The sequence below is a fragment of the Misgurnus anguillicaudatus genome, chromosome 17 (genome assembly GCF_027580225.2).
Source record: "Misgurnus anguillicaudatus chromosome 17, ASM2758022v2, whole genome shotgun sequence".
NCBI lineage: Eukaryota > Metazoa > Chordata > Actinopteri > Cypriniformes > Cobitidae > Misgurnus > Misgurnus anguillicaudatus.
The window spans coordinates 22,911,141-22,925,954 of NC_073353.2; the positions used below are offsets into that span (position 1 = coordinate 22,911,141).

The 14,814-nt window shown below is 37.6% G+C and overlaps 1 long non-coding RNA gene across 4 annotated transcripts; it reads right to left on the minus strand.

The window, feature by feature from the left end:
• Positions 1-5,046: 5,046 nt before the first annotated feature.
• LOC129436422 (uncharacterized) lies at positions 5,047-13,969 on the minus strand. 4 transcript variants are annotated; one of them, XR_012358346.1, is made up of 9 exons: positions 13,333-13,969; positions 12,249-13,222; positions 10,788-11,182; positions 10,603-10,711; positions 9,859-9,913; positions 8,401-8,469; positions 8,220-8,257; positions 6,092-6,145; positions 5,047-5,769 (listed from the first exon to the last, which is right to left on the minus strand). It is a non-coding gene; the product is annotated as an uncharacterized lncRNA (long non-coding RNA). The 4 variants fall into 4 exon arrangements; XR_012358345.1 differs by having other exon boundaries at positions 10,603-10,671; positions 13,333-13,967; XR_012358347.1 differs by lacking the exon at positions 10,603-10,711 and having other exon boundaries at positions 13,333-13,967.
• Positions 13,970-14,814: the final 845 nt, after the last annotated feature.

A 14,814-nucleotide genomic window follows, 5' to 3' on the forward strand; every position in this document is an offset into this window, starting at 1 on the left:
AAATTGTCAAACTTTTGCTGATTCCAGCCCATGGCCATGAGGGTCGGCAGGTCTGAGCATCCTGCAAACACAGAAAATATTTTGTCACCATATTATTCACCCTATTTAAGATATGATTATATAACTAGTGCAGTATTGCACCTGCTAGTGCAGTTGTTTTACTTGCTTTTGACTTGGGTTTTGTGGTCACTGTGATCCTAGAGAGGAAGGCATTGCACTGTTCCACCTCCTCTCCTAGTGTTAATCCAGCAACATCCTGATATGCCATACTCCATTTCACCTGGTTAAAAATTAGGAAAGAAAGAAAGAACCAGATGTTTAATTTATTTTCTATCACACAGCAACTTTTCCTTACCTCACATTTAAAATCATGGGCTTTGGTATGAAATACTAAAAGGAAATGAATGTTAAGAAGGTGTTGGAGCTCACATCTATGCTAAATTGTTGGGAATTAAGTATGAAAAGATATTTAAGATTCTGCTTTAACAGGACAAAACAAAGTTCTTTACATTCTTACCATTAATTGTGACCACAGCAATTGTCTTTCCTGGACAGACCCTTAATGACTCTGGTGAACAACCACAGATTTTGTAAGGCATTTCCACAGGTACAAGCCGCACTGAAAAACATCATACAGTAGAGGACAATTAAGATCATTTCTTTTGACTGAGTAACATAAGATTGTAATGGATAAATAGTGGTGAAGCACATAGTTGAAAAAGTACATGAGAATGTACATGTTTAAAATGCTGACTGACACGGAGTATCCACATACATTTAACATCAAACAAAAAGGTATAATTGAGATAGTAAAGCATATTACTGTAGCTTAACTATTCTGAAAATGATATATGATGTACGTACACAAAACTTACCACAATGGGAAAGAGCCGTATCCACCACAACAGTTGTTAAAGGCAATGGCTGGAAGAATTCAGCAGTCATGGCATCTATGCTATGGAGGACATGTTTGGTGTGCATGATGACGTCACATTCAGCACAGAAGAAGGGGCGAGGTCGACAGTCACAACACTGGATAACAGCTGGACTTCTCCCACAAACATTTTCTTGTGCCACAGCCGTGTTCAGCAGACGGGGTCTCTATGCCCTCCACCTCTCTGAAAAGAGACTTTGACGTGTGCTCCAGTTTGAGGAAGCCAGAAGAGGATCTCTTGGGGTTCCAGGAGGTGATGCCTCTGAGAAATTGTTCAGTGATCTTGAAGAAAACACTAAAATAGTTAAAATAGTATACATAAACAATACTTTTATATTTCTCTTTATACATATATATTTACAGCATCTAATTGTACTTCATGTGTAAAAGGTCCAGTATTCAAGCTAATTTAAGAAAATAAACTATGTATTTATTTACATTATAACCCACTGTCATATTCTGTATATGTACAGATATAAATGATCATTTAAACACACTGAAGTACACCATCAGTCTCTGGAGCAAAGCCAACCTCACAATGAGTGTCAAGAACATTGGGAGGATCAGTGTTCCGAATGTGATCTGCTTAAGAGGATTAAAACACCACAAAGCAACATTTATATATAACATACAATATAATATACATATTTACAAATTCCAACTTGTCCCAAGGCTAGTGGCACAGTCTGGTTACAGTCTGTAATGGTGCAAGCTCACTGTTTAACATTATAGCTTGAGAGAAAAACTAGAACACTTTATTTTCCCAAACCCTTATGTTAACAGTCCAATAACTGTATGGATATCTATGCGTCATGCAGATGATGACAGCAAATAAGAATGCTCAAATAGAACCGATTATAAAGAAAGCATCTGATTGGCTATTGACAATAGCCTTAGGGGTCAATCACACCAAACGCGTTTTAAATGTGTGGAAACGCAAGGGCGCAAATTGCTAGGCAACCACAGATGCAACTCTCATGTCAATCAAATATTGAAGCGTGAGCGCTCTTTTGCTGTTATGACAGATATTAGCAGAAACTTTACAAAGAGGGCACTTGCTCTGGCCTTGATGCGGGGTGAAAGTGCACAAACATGTAGGAGATAGTGAGTGACCCCGTACCTACAACGGAAGGCCCGCCTCTCCCCTCATTCGATTGGAGAATGGAAAGATGCGAATGACGTCGGACGCTTTTCCGCTCTCAGCTCCTTCAAACAGCACGTGCTGCGGCCAGCAGCAAAAAACGCGTCTACAACTGCCATAAACACGTTTGGTGTGATTGGCCCCTTAGAAGTAGAAGTATTCATTAATTTTATACACCTGCAAGTACCCAAACAGTGTAGATCCTAAAAATATATTTTAAAATGTAAACAATACTGACCTTTCCTTGGTTGATTACTGCTTGACCTTGCATAGACAATATTTCCCATCAATGTCTCTTTTCTCTAATGCACCCTCGGCTCAGGTGTCTTCACTGGCGCTGCTGCTTCCTCTTCTTGCAGCTCACCAAGAGTGTCATCAGGACTTTGGAGCTCATCCTTCAGTTCTTGACCATCAACCAAGTTATCCAAGATCATAAGATGATATTGGAGCTCTGAATGGATGGACATGTTGATGGGCAGAAACACAAACAGACAGAAAGACTCACAACAAAGAGAACAACAGATAAAACAAATGTAAATGTAAACAGAGAGTGCTACAGTGAGACTGACAAGCACAGTCCAACAAAACACATGTGACCATCAAAAGTGCCCCTGTCCCTGGTCTGTTCGTGGCGGTGGGGGCACAAAGAGCCCGAAGCCTGCAAATCCGAATGACACAAACAGAAAATAAATAAATAACTAACAATACACACACGCACTCGCGCACACAAGTCAACATAATAACTTAGTTGCGAGCTAGTGTAATATAGGTATATCACTACTGAAAATCTTGCATTTCCCTGTCTCTTGCTGCAGGATTAACTTTTACACGACACAATTTATTGAATTAAGTTATCTAATTTTGATATTCCCTACCGGAAAATCCAGCTAAGACCAGCATAAGCTGGTAGCTGGCTTAAGGTGGTTTAAGCTGGTCCTCCCAGCCTGGCAAACCTACAAGCTGGTGGATCAGCTGGTCAAGGTGACCAAAACACAGCTTGCTACACCAGCAATACCAGCTAAAACCAAGCTGGGAGACCAGCTAAAACCAGCGAATGCTGGTCTTAGTAGTTTTTAGCAGTAGAGTAGACATCAGACTGCCCCTTAACTTTCATACTCAATGCAAAGGTCAACTACGATAAAAAAAATGACGTTCAATGACGTCAGAGTTATTAAATTACAGGATTTTAAATAAACAAATTAATAATCATATAACACATAAATTAATCAAACACAATCGAAGTATAGTAAAATGTATATTTATATCTATATTTGTTAACATCAACGAGCCTCTGATAAAAATTATTTACCATCCAGCATGGTAATCAAAGCTTACAGTTAGATGAGCAGAAAACGCTTAAAATGGTACTCTCACGCGCCGTGGAGCGTTGTTAAAGTCACTTCTGAGTGTTGTTTTACCTGCAGATGATCGCGGTTTTAATAAAACTCCTCTCTGAATGTTGTTTTACCCGCATTTGAGCGTAAACTCACCGCTGAATGTTACTGAACCTGCAGCGTTCTTTAACTCACCGCAGACCGCGCTAGCTGATTTGAGATCAGACTGCGAGGGAATATTAACATTTAAAACCCAGTTGAATGGCCAGATAAATATGATCCGGGTCATAAAAGAACAGATCAATTGAGATTATGGGGGTCAATAAAATATATTTTTTGTACCAGGGTAATTGAAGCCGGGTGTCCACTGCTCACTAACTTGCTGTACGTTTCACCGAGTACATAAAACAGATGGCGTGACCGTGCTTTTCAGAAGCGCAGATGGCGTGACTGCAGTATAAAACAATCACCTGACTGAAACGTACATATCGTTACGTTTTAGCAAAACTTTATTATCTTTTGATATTATCTATTCGGATTAACAGTTACAGTTAACTCATAGCCTACTCGAGTCTCTGTACAAAAAACGAAAACATACAAATGCATTTTTATTATAAATTGTTCCGTTTGCGAGGCAATACCATAAGCCGGGTGTCCACTGCTCACTAACTTGCTGTACGTTTCACCGAGTACATAAAACAATCACCTGACTGAAACGTACATATCGTTACGTTCTGGCAAAACTTTATTATCTTTTGATATTATCTATTCGGATTAACAGTTCCCAGATAGCACACGTACGTCGCGGAGATGTCTGCGCGATGTCTTGTTTTTCGTCTGGAAGACGTATTATTTAGGGCGTTTGCTCATCTGGAAGGCGTCGCCGAGACGTCCGACCCAGCTGTTTGCAAGACACCCAGCAGATCTTTACAAGATGTATGTTATTTAGAACGATGGCGAGCCGCCGTTTCCCAGATCTTTACAAGATGTTAGAACGGCAAGCCGCTCTTTCACAGATCTTTAGCAGAGCTTTAAAAGATGCGGAGCCGCTCTTTCCCAGATCTTTAGAAGAGCTTAGAAAGACGGTAAGCCGCTCTTTCCCAGATGTTTGTAAGATTACAAGATCCCTCATTAACAAATGGAATTGCCCTAAACTACAGCAAATTATTTCTACACACATCTACACATGCAAGCTGTGTCATCGATATTAAGTAATTAAAACAGCATTTTCAATTGATCTTAAAACAGGCAGTTGTTGATTTTATAAAACACATTTATTCAAATTAAACAATGAAAACTTTCATTCATTTATCTTTAAATATATTTTTTACATGACAGTATGCGAAAACAACAACATAAACATAACATATTTAAAATAATCAAAACCTTTCCTCGTCTGCTTTATTAATCTCCATTCTAAAATAAAACATTTCAAAAACTTACCAGGAAATAATCGTGATAGGGTGCTCTTTCTTTATAGCTTTAATTAGGATCTAGAAGATAAAATTACCCGAAAGTGTTATCATTGTTAAATAAATTACGGATGTGCGTCTTTACGTCAAGGTCGTGATTCTACATAACAACATCCGCTTGACCTCGCAACGCCAAGAAGAAGAAAGGCGTGGAACACATGCTTAAGGTATGTAGTAATAATGCATTCAAATAATAAACTGTTTGGTGTGGGATCATTTAAATAATACCTTGAAATTGGGTTGATTTATTCATGCTTTAATATTGATATTTCGCCCACCTGTCTGACGTTAATTTATTTTGATCGTTCATGTAAATGAGTCTTGTGTAAGATTCTAGAAAGATATAGTGGCTTACTTTTTTTAAAACGATCAGTATTATGGTTGATATTTGTATTGCACTTGTTAAAAAACAAATTTGCCCCCAGTTTTCATTTCATGAGCTGAACTTAAATATTTTCTATGTCCCCAAAAGGCCTATTTCTCTCAAATATTATTCACAAATCTGTCTAAATCTGTGTTAGTGTTGCGTTTATAATTGTGGTTAGTGTGTGTGTAAGGCACTGCCTGTGAAAACCCAGCTAAAGTCTTTTTTGTGATGTATTGTTTTCTACATAAAATCATCCTAAACAATGAAAAGAACATTTTGTAAAAATATCTTATCTTTAATATTGGCTGAGTAAAATTCTTTGTATAAACCCTCAGTCTGTTAATTTTGTCTCCAGCCTGTCAAGATCCTTCAGATGATGTTTGAGAAAAAAGTCATCATCCTCTTCGTCACTCTTCATCCGTATTTGGGGTAACAAACAGCTGCTTCCCACAAGAGACTGGACCGCTGAAGTCAGGTGGTCAGTCTTTATTTGCATTCATCCTAGAACCGCCTTTTTGCAGCTGCAATAGCAAAGATAAATGAATTAGGAGTGTAGCTTTTAAAATGCTTTTACTATTAAATGCATTATTTTGATTTATTTAAACTTAAGAATCAAATAGGTGTGTAGTTTAGGTAAAATTCTTATAACTGCATTTGTCTGTTTTACAACAGATGTAACTAAGTATAAATTTACTGTTTTTTTTTTATGTTGGATGGATCATCAGACCTGCACCTTCCTTGAACATGTTGGTAAGGTAACACTTCATCTGAGTAAATGATGATGCTTTTTTATAAGAACTTTTTATAAATAAATATTATTATTGTTTTTTTTAGGTAACTTACTCTGTATTTGTTCACGGTGGTCACCCCAGGGTCTCAGGACTCAAAACGAGTGCTCTATGGATTAAACAGAAAATGTAGTATAAACAAGTGTTAAGTTATGTCTTTAAATGCCACTAATAATGTGTTTCTGTTTTCTTTCTCATTATGCTAACAAACGCTCTTTTATCCCTCATGTTAGGTGGATCAACACTCCAACCATCTGCATTAGGGACTGAATAAAGGATGCCCTCTGTAGCTGGGAATGTTAGATCAGGTAATTTGCATTTGATATATTTTTAAAGACACACACTAATGCTGCTTGTACACCGCCAGCGACTAGCAACACAATCTCATTCATTCCAATGGAAGCTTTGCCCCATTCAGCAACATGAGCAACTGTGACAATCGACAACAGGAAGTGGGCATGTCCAGCTATGCCACAACGTTGAGGAAAGTTTAACTTGATGAAGGACTTTTGGGAGCAACTACCAATGAGAGTGAAGCAGTGAAGTTCGTGTCATCACTCTTTAGTCATTTACTGAGAGGATTGTTACTCATTTATTTGTAGTTTTTTCTAGGACAACCAGAATTGGGAACGCCTTCTGATAAACTCATTAAAAGAAATGGCTGAGACACAGTGACTAGGTTGTTGGCGGTGTGAATGCAGCATAAGGCCTTAAACTGTCTGTGGCAAATATTTTAGCACCCAAAATAAATAGGGGTGATGCTTTTAAAGGAAAACACCACAGTTTTTCAATATTTTACTATGTTCTTACCTAAACTTAGATAAATTAATACATCCCTATCTTTTATCAATGCACGCACTTAATATTTGTACAGCGTGTCGTGAATGTGTTAGCATTTAGCCTAGCCCCATTCATTTTTCAGAGCGCAGTAACATCATCACTCCTGACTACTCCACCTCTTTTGAGTTTGAGCGAGAGGTGGAGTAATCAGGAGTGATGATGTTACTGTGCGCCGAGGTCGAAGTGCTGCAAACTTAGTGCTCTTTTGCCATACAATATAGTTCTCATTTTTAACCGCTTAAAATTGCCACGTTTTATTTTGTGCCACCATACTTACTCGTGTAACTACTTATGTAACAGTCTTTAAATAGGGAAAACATGAAAGGGTTGGGTGGCTTCTAAATTCATCCCTGTTTGGATCCTAAGGAATGAATGGGGCTAGGCTAAATGCTAACACATTCACAACACGCTGTACAAAGATTAAGTGCACGCATTGAAAAAAGATGGGTATGTATTAATTCGTCTAAGGTAAAAACATAGTAACATTTTGGAAAGCGGTGGTGTTTTCCATTTAAAGGGATAGTTCACTCAAAAATGAAAATAATGTAATTAATGACTCACCCTCATGTTGTTCCAAACTTGTAAGACCTCCGTTCATCTTCGGAACACAGTGTAAGATGTTTTAGATTTAGTCCGAGAGCTTTCTGACCCTCCAAAAAATGTATGTGCTGTATACTGTCTAATTTCCAGAAAGTTAATTAAAACATCATCAAAGTAGTTAATGTGACATCAGTGGGTCAGTTAGAATTTGTTGAAGCATCATTAATACATTTTGGTCCAAAAATAACTATTTATTCATCATTGTCCTCCCTTCCGGGTCTGCTGCGAATGCGCGTGCACAATGGCGCTGCTGACGTGTTATCCTCAGAAATGTTTGCGAAGATTTTGTTTGCGAAGATTGTTTGCGAAGATTTTGTTTACAGCGTCTCCCTCAGACTGTAAACGAAAAAAAAGCTTGGGTGCACCAGATAACACGCCAGCAGCGTCGTACGGCAGCAGTGTCATGCACACGGTTCACAACAGACCAGAAAGAGAAGACAACGCCGAACCAAGTCGTTATTGCTGGACCCAAATGTATTTTTTACGCCTCAACAAATTACAACAGACCCACCGATGTCACATGAACTACTTTGATGATGTTTTTATTACCTAACTGGACATGAACAGCATATCGTACAAACACCTTTAATGGAGGGTCAGCAAGCTCTCGGACCACATCCAAAACCTCCCAAACAGTGTTTCCGAAGATGAACGGAGGACTTTAGGGTATTATTTAAATCAACTAAAAGAAAAACAATCTTTAAATGGTTAGTAAAATTGAGGTCAGATTTTTGAAAACTTACTGTCTTGATGGTCATCCAAAGTTCTCGGTGCAGAAAATCTGTTTTGCATGGGTCAGAGTTAGACATTGCCATGTAGTATGTAACAATATAATATCAAGTGTATATGTTGTTCTTGAAAATGCTGTGAAAATGAAAAAAAAAGCTATTTGTTTATCCACTATGCTATCAAATGCTCTTTTACCTTGCATGTTAGGCGGATCAACATTCCATCCATCTGCATTAGGATCTACCTTAGAGACACTCACTGGAGCTGTAAAGGGAAGCAGGTAAGTTGCACAACCCATCAAGCCTTTGTGGGGAACAAGGTTTCTTGTAGAATTCTTAGACTAGCAATTTTTGTGTGAGAACTTTAACATGATAGAAATTGTTAAACTACAAATATGGTCAACCATGAAGCCATCTGAGTCTATATTGTCTGAGAGAAATTCTTACTCAAGAATCTGCATATGGACTCTATGCACGCTTAACTTCCGCGTTTGACTCACGGCTGCTATTCAGTTTCCGGTACGGGATATTTAAAACGGATTGACGGCAGAATCGCTCAAATGTACTCGGTTGTTTGCTGAATTTACCCAAATTTACAACCTGTGGTTTGTGAAGAATTGTCCAGATGTGCAAACTCGAGAAAGGTTACAAGTTTTATGTGTCGTCTCTGTATAATCATTAAGATATGTTCAGCTAGCCTGTACTAGCAGAGCTTACATTGTGCTATTTTTACGATTCGAACAGCAGGCTAATCACGCTGGTAATATATTACGTCTTTGTAATGTTAAAGTATGTTAGAGTAATGTTAAAGTGTCAGGTTAAATAAGAGATTCATGTACACATCGATTGTCAAAACATTTTTACTTGGTTATTTTTGAGTTAGTATCCTGACACATTTGAGAATCTAAAGAACAAAGCAAAAAAGGCTTAACTATTGTAAAGTCTGTTGTAGAAATCTATATTTTTCCCATTATTTGTTATCCCGTTTATTTAGTTTGTTGTATGTGTGTGTGTTTTTTTTTCTTTCACTCAAGTTATTCTTGTTGTCATTGATATTATATTTCCATTTGTCTTTTGCATTTGTTATTAATAAAGAATACATAAATATCGAAAATATGAGTTTCAACTGTTCTAACATTTAGCTTGTATAACCAAAGATGTTATCTTTCCTAGTACTGATAATAACAGTTATACCAATTTATCAACAACAGATGAATAGCACTGTTATCAGTGCAATTTTTATCTAAAAGTATTGGTAATGCAGATACAGGGTAGAGGTGTAGAAGTTGGCATGCTTTCCAGTGAGTCGCTGTAAACGCTATGACACAGCAGTGGTGGCTAGAAGTTCGGTCCTAAAAAATATACTTTCATACGTTTAAATGTCATTATGGTATTAAGTGTGGAGTATAAGTTATTTCTATGTAAAGTAAACAAGCATCAACAAAATTTGCTGTGTTATTTTGGCTGTTTGTGCAACCAAACAGCCAAAATAACATAGCGCTCTATGACTGGCGGAAGTAGTCCAGCATCCTGAGATATCCCCGGAAACACGTCAAGCGCTGCCGTGCATAGAGTCCATTGCTATAGATATGCAGAGTACTTATCTTGAAACAGTCGTAAAATATTAATGTTTTTTGTTTTGTAGGTCACTTACTTTTCATTCGTCCTTGGTGGTCACCCCAGGTTCTCTAGAGTGAAAATTACTCAATCTATGGATTAAACAGAAAATGTAGTTTTATGAAGTGGTATGTTGTCTTTAAATGCCATTAAAAATGTGTTTCTGTTTTCTGTCTCATATAAAAAATACTCTTTAACCTGCCCACTGGAGCTGGGATTGGTTAGCTGCATTTTTACATTAACAAATAAACACACTAAATCCTAGGCTTGAACCTGCCTTAGGTTTTAGCATCCAAATTAACTAGGGGTGCTGATTTTTAAAGGAACATGCCCACATTTTGGGAATTTAGCTTATTCACAGTATCCCCCCGAGTTAGATAAGTCCATACATACCATTCTCATACCCGTGCATGCTGTAACTCTGTCTGAGGCAGCCCCCGCTAGCTTAGCTTAGATCAAAAGACTGGTAGTGAATTTGACAATACAAATCACAACACATAATAGGAAAATGTTTGCGTTATTTTGTCATGTTTGGAAGCCGTATGCTAGATGGAGCCATTCACTTCCAGTCTTTGTGCTAAGCTAAGCTAGCGGGGGCTGCATCAGACAGAGTTACAGCACGCAGATGAGAAAGGTATGTATGGACTTATCTAACTCTGGGGGATATGGTGAATAAGCTAAATTCCCAAAATGTGGGCGTGTTCTTTAAGGATTTAGGGGTATTTTTGAAGTTAAATGAAGCCGTTTTACCTTTTAAACTGTCTCTTTTATAAGGACTTACTGAATTTCTTTTTTCAGCAATTTGGGACATTCTTCCAGTTGTCGGCAACTTTGTGAAAAAGGCTGGAAACTAAAATGCAGGTACTGTTTCATTCTTTTGTTTTTTACAGCTATGAAAAATAATGTGTTATTAATTGTACTGTCCATTAATTAATGATTTTATACAGTGTAACTGATTCTGCTTACCTGACTCATGCAGAATTCTGGCCTGGTGTTTGGTCCGTGCTGTCTTTGGCTCTTGCATCTCCATCATCCTGACCCTCTTTAGCAGCCTGTCCATGTATTTATTTGGAGGCCACCATGAGCACCCATCTGCATAATATGACTTTGTTACTCAGTTGTCCATGCTCCTACAAATTCTACATTTTTTGTAAAGCTGCAACAAGTTGAAACCCTATAATTATTAACATTTGATTTTGAATGATGTAATTCAAATACATGAATAAGTAACAAAAGCAGAAATATATTAATTAAGACATTACCTTTTTGTTGATTGTTTACTGATCTATAAATCATTTTGCATTCTCATAATTGATCATCATAACTTGGTATACAGTGGATGTGTGGCTGTAGATAACTTTCTGAAGTCAATTTAAAAAAGCAAAAGTTAATAAATGCTAAATTGGTCAAATATACATTGTTGTATTTTCACCATTTTGATCTTATTTAGGCATTTCATAACTTGAGGGAAATTTACGTATACTGATCTTTCAAATCAAATATTAATTTATTAATGACAGCTAATCATTTTATAAAGATTTTTTTATAACAATATTTATTTATATAATATCAATTTAATACATTTATTTCGTTACACCTACATCACTGAGCGCAAGGGAGTGCAGCCAGCAGATACATTCAGGTGTGTTTGACTTGACACCGAGATGCGCAGACAGCACGTGGTATGACATCAAGTACCGCGAGAGTTTGGGAAAGCCCCGGAAAAGGTTTGAACTCGCGGTACTTGATGTCACGATCGGTTTGCGAGTAGATCAGCATGAAGTCAAACACATCTGAGAGATGTGTGGGCTGCCTGCACTTAACGTTGGGATCATTCAATAGAGTGTAACCTCAATCGGTTTTTGCAGCTTCTGGGTCCCGTGTAGAACGATTTTTTGTTCTTTTCCAACTCGATTTTTAACTCCCTAAACTAGTAGGATGTTCCAACGGGTGAAGCAACAGTGCTGACGGCAGTTTCAGTGTCAAGGTAAGTTAATATGTAATGCATGGATGTAAGTTAGTCGATCTACAGAATCATCGTCTTATATTAATGTTCTATACGCTATTAAAAGCTTATTAACGTTTATCAATGCAATGCTATTCAGGTCGCTGCAAAGTCCCGAAGCCACGTTGTAACGTTAACTTTACATGTTACGCACTGGTGTGGATAAACCAGCCAATTTAATAGAGTTATTAAATGCCTCAAACCTTTCCCGCCCTGTAACGTTACGTTAAAGTGGCCCTTGCGGATTACGTTCATTTCAGTCAGACCTTTTCCTAAAAAACACTCAAAACCGTTAACGTTGTTCTGTTGGAGTGGTTCGATAATTGTATTTATTAATTGTTTCAGTTATATTAGTTATATCTGTTCTTTAATTCGTATTTCTAACAATTAAAACCAGGAATGACAAGCTATAAGTTACTTACCAAGATTTTGACGATCAAACTGACAGAAAAACTAACTTAAAGCCGACTATTAAACCAAAAACATACTATTACAACGTGAAAAGGAACGTAATGTGTACAAATTTTATTATTTACAGGTTATTAATAATGTTATTTGCGACAAAAAAGTTGAGGGAACTCGAGCAAATAACGGTCTTCTGGTAAATATTGTGGTCACGTGATGGCCTCGCGACATATAAGTCGTTTCCGGTCGTTTCTCAAACGCACAGCTGCGTTCTTTTAAAAATATTTTTAATATATTTTTTTTTAATAATAAGAAATACAAGTTCAGTCAGGGGGTACATTATACATATATAAAATAAAAATAAATAAGGCTGTGTCCATTTTTTTTTTTTTTTAATAAGTCTGCGTCCTAGAATGCTGCATGTCTCGGCTGCCACGTCATCAAGCATCGTTGAAGGACATCTCAATCTGCTTGTTTTCTCTTTTGTTGTTTTAATTAAATTACAAAAGGTTTAACTGTCCATGTTGTAAAGACTGTTGATACATGACTTTTATTCACTTTATTTTTTATTTTTGGTGATGCATTGCTAATTTTCAACTTCTCTCTTTAAAGTTTTCATGCCATGACCACTGGGGCGGAAACCATTATGACATTGCCTTGGACATCAAACTAAACCATCTCATTCTGGCTTTTGAGGTGGATTCTAACCTCGAAATCTCAGAAGGACAGGTCTAAGATGGACGCAGCCTCCATAGGATGCAACCTTGCATTTGAGAAACACCCATAGAACGGTCAACTTACCCCATACTCTAACCTGAATGCAGGGATCATAAAACTTTATCTTTTACCTTAATTGTTAGATGGGTGTTGATACCAAACTTTTTTTCTCGTCTACCCAGGAGAAAGTCATGGTGTTCTGCTGCTAAGGTTGTCATAAAGTATGCTTTTTTCCATTTGTTGCATTAGGCAATAATATCAAAAGACATAAATTCTGAAAGAAATAAGATAATTTTCAAAGCATTAACATGAATATAAAAGCATTAAGTCATTAATGACCATCTTTTATTATTGTTTATTTACAGCGTCTTTTATTCTGCTTACCTGACTCATGCAGAATTCTGGCTTGATGTTTGGTCCACCTGTTAGCTGGCTCTGGTGCTTGGTAGTCTTCTCAAACCTCTGAATCAAGACCACCATGAGAGGCCTTCTGAAGACCATCATTACGCTTCAGATCCAGTTGTCTTTACTTTGAGGTAAATCTTTTTTAACTGCAGCATTGAGCGTTATGTGCGTCGTTAATGGCACTGAACGCCTTGCATTTTTGCCCCCTACTGCAACATGCGTTTTTGAAGGAGCGCTAAGAGCAGAAAAGCACCCGACGTCATTTGTGTCTTTCCATTGTCCAATTGAATATGGGGAGAGGCAGGCCTTTCGTTGTAGGACCGATGTTTACAGTTATTTGAAACAAACATACTTCAGTTACTTACTGTCTCCTGTGTGTTTATGCACCTCTCACCTTTGATCAAAGTCAGTGCAAGAGTCCTCTTTTTAAAGTTTCTGCTTATATGACAGTTAAGAGCAAAAGAGCGCTCACGCTTAGATATTTGATTGACAGGACAGCTGCCTCGGTGGTTGCCTAGCAATATAAAAAGCTGCGCTGCACTGCACTGTTTTTTATAAAGTGACCAAATAAAGGTGCACCTTGTGTTTCCACGTCTTTAAAACGCATTTGGTGTGATTGGCCCCCAACAAGCGTTTTTTCTGCCACTTTTTATTTTTTCAGCTTTTGCCTTGATGTTGTATTTTACATTGGTAAATGCCTATGGACATTGGCTACTAGCGTTCTGCACGTGTAAATGCACATCGATGCGAACAACGACGCAAACGTGTAAATGAAAAGTGGCGCATAGCCTACTGTGTAGAGGCATTGGGGTAGGTCTGACAAAATCAGCCTTAATGACAACTGCATCAATCTTCAATGTTGGTCTGACTTTTACACAGATAAACACTCACTTTGTCTATCCAGACCTCAATGTTAGAGTTCAGACAGATTCAGATAGTTGGTTTTGTTCATTTTCTAAGTGTTTTGTTGATATTTTAGTTAGGGATGCACCGATATGGAAATTTTGGCCGATACCGATAACCGATAACTCTTTATAGTTAGGGGCCGATAACCGATATACATATAGGCCGATAAATATTCCTATTATTTTCACAATGAAAAACTCCCAGACTGTGGACATCTTGTCTTTGCGCTAGACTAGCGTACTCTTCTTAAGCCCGCAACACGTGTCATCTTCGTGCTATGTCACAGAAAGCACCAATCAAAACTCCACATGGCCAGCAATGAGCAAGTGAAGTGGTTCAACAAACCAAAATAATCCATAATTTATCGGCTTTCATTTATCTGCCTAATTTTGCTATCAGACCGATAACCGATAATATTAAAAATAAGCAGTTATCGGCCGATAACGATATGTCGGCCGATATATCGTGCATCCCTAATTTTAGTCCTAATTGATTATGACAGATTTGTTACAGCCTTATCTGTCAAAATGAAAAAGTTTAATTCAACCTCTGTTG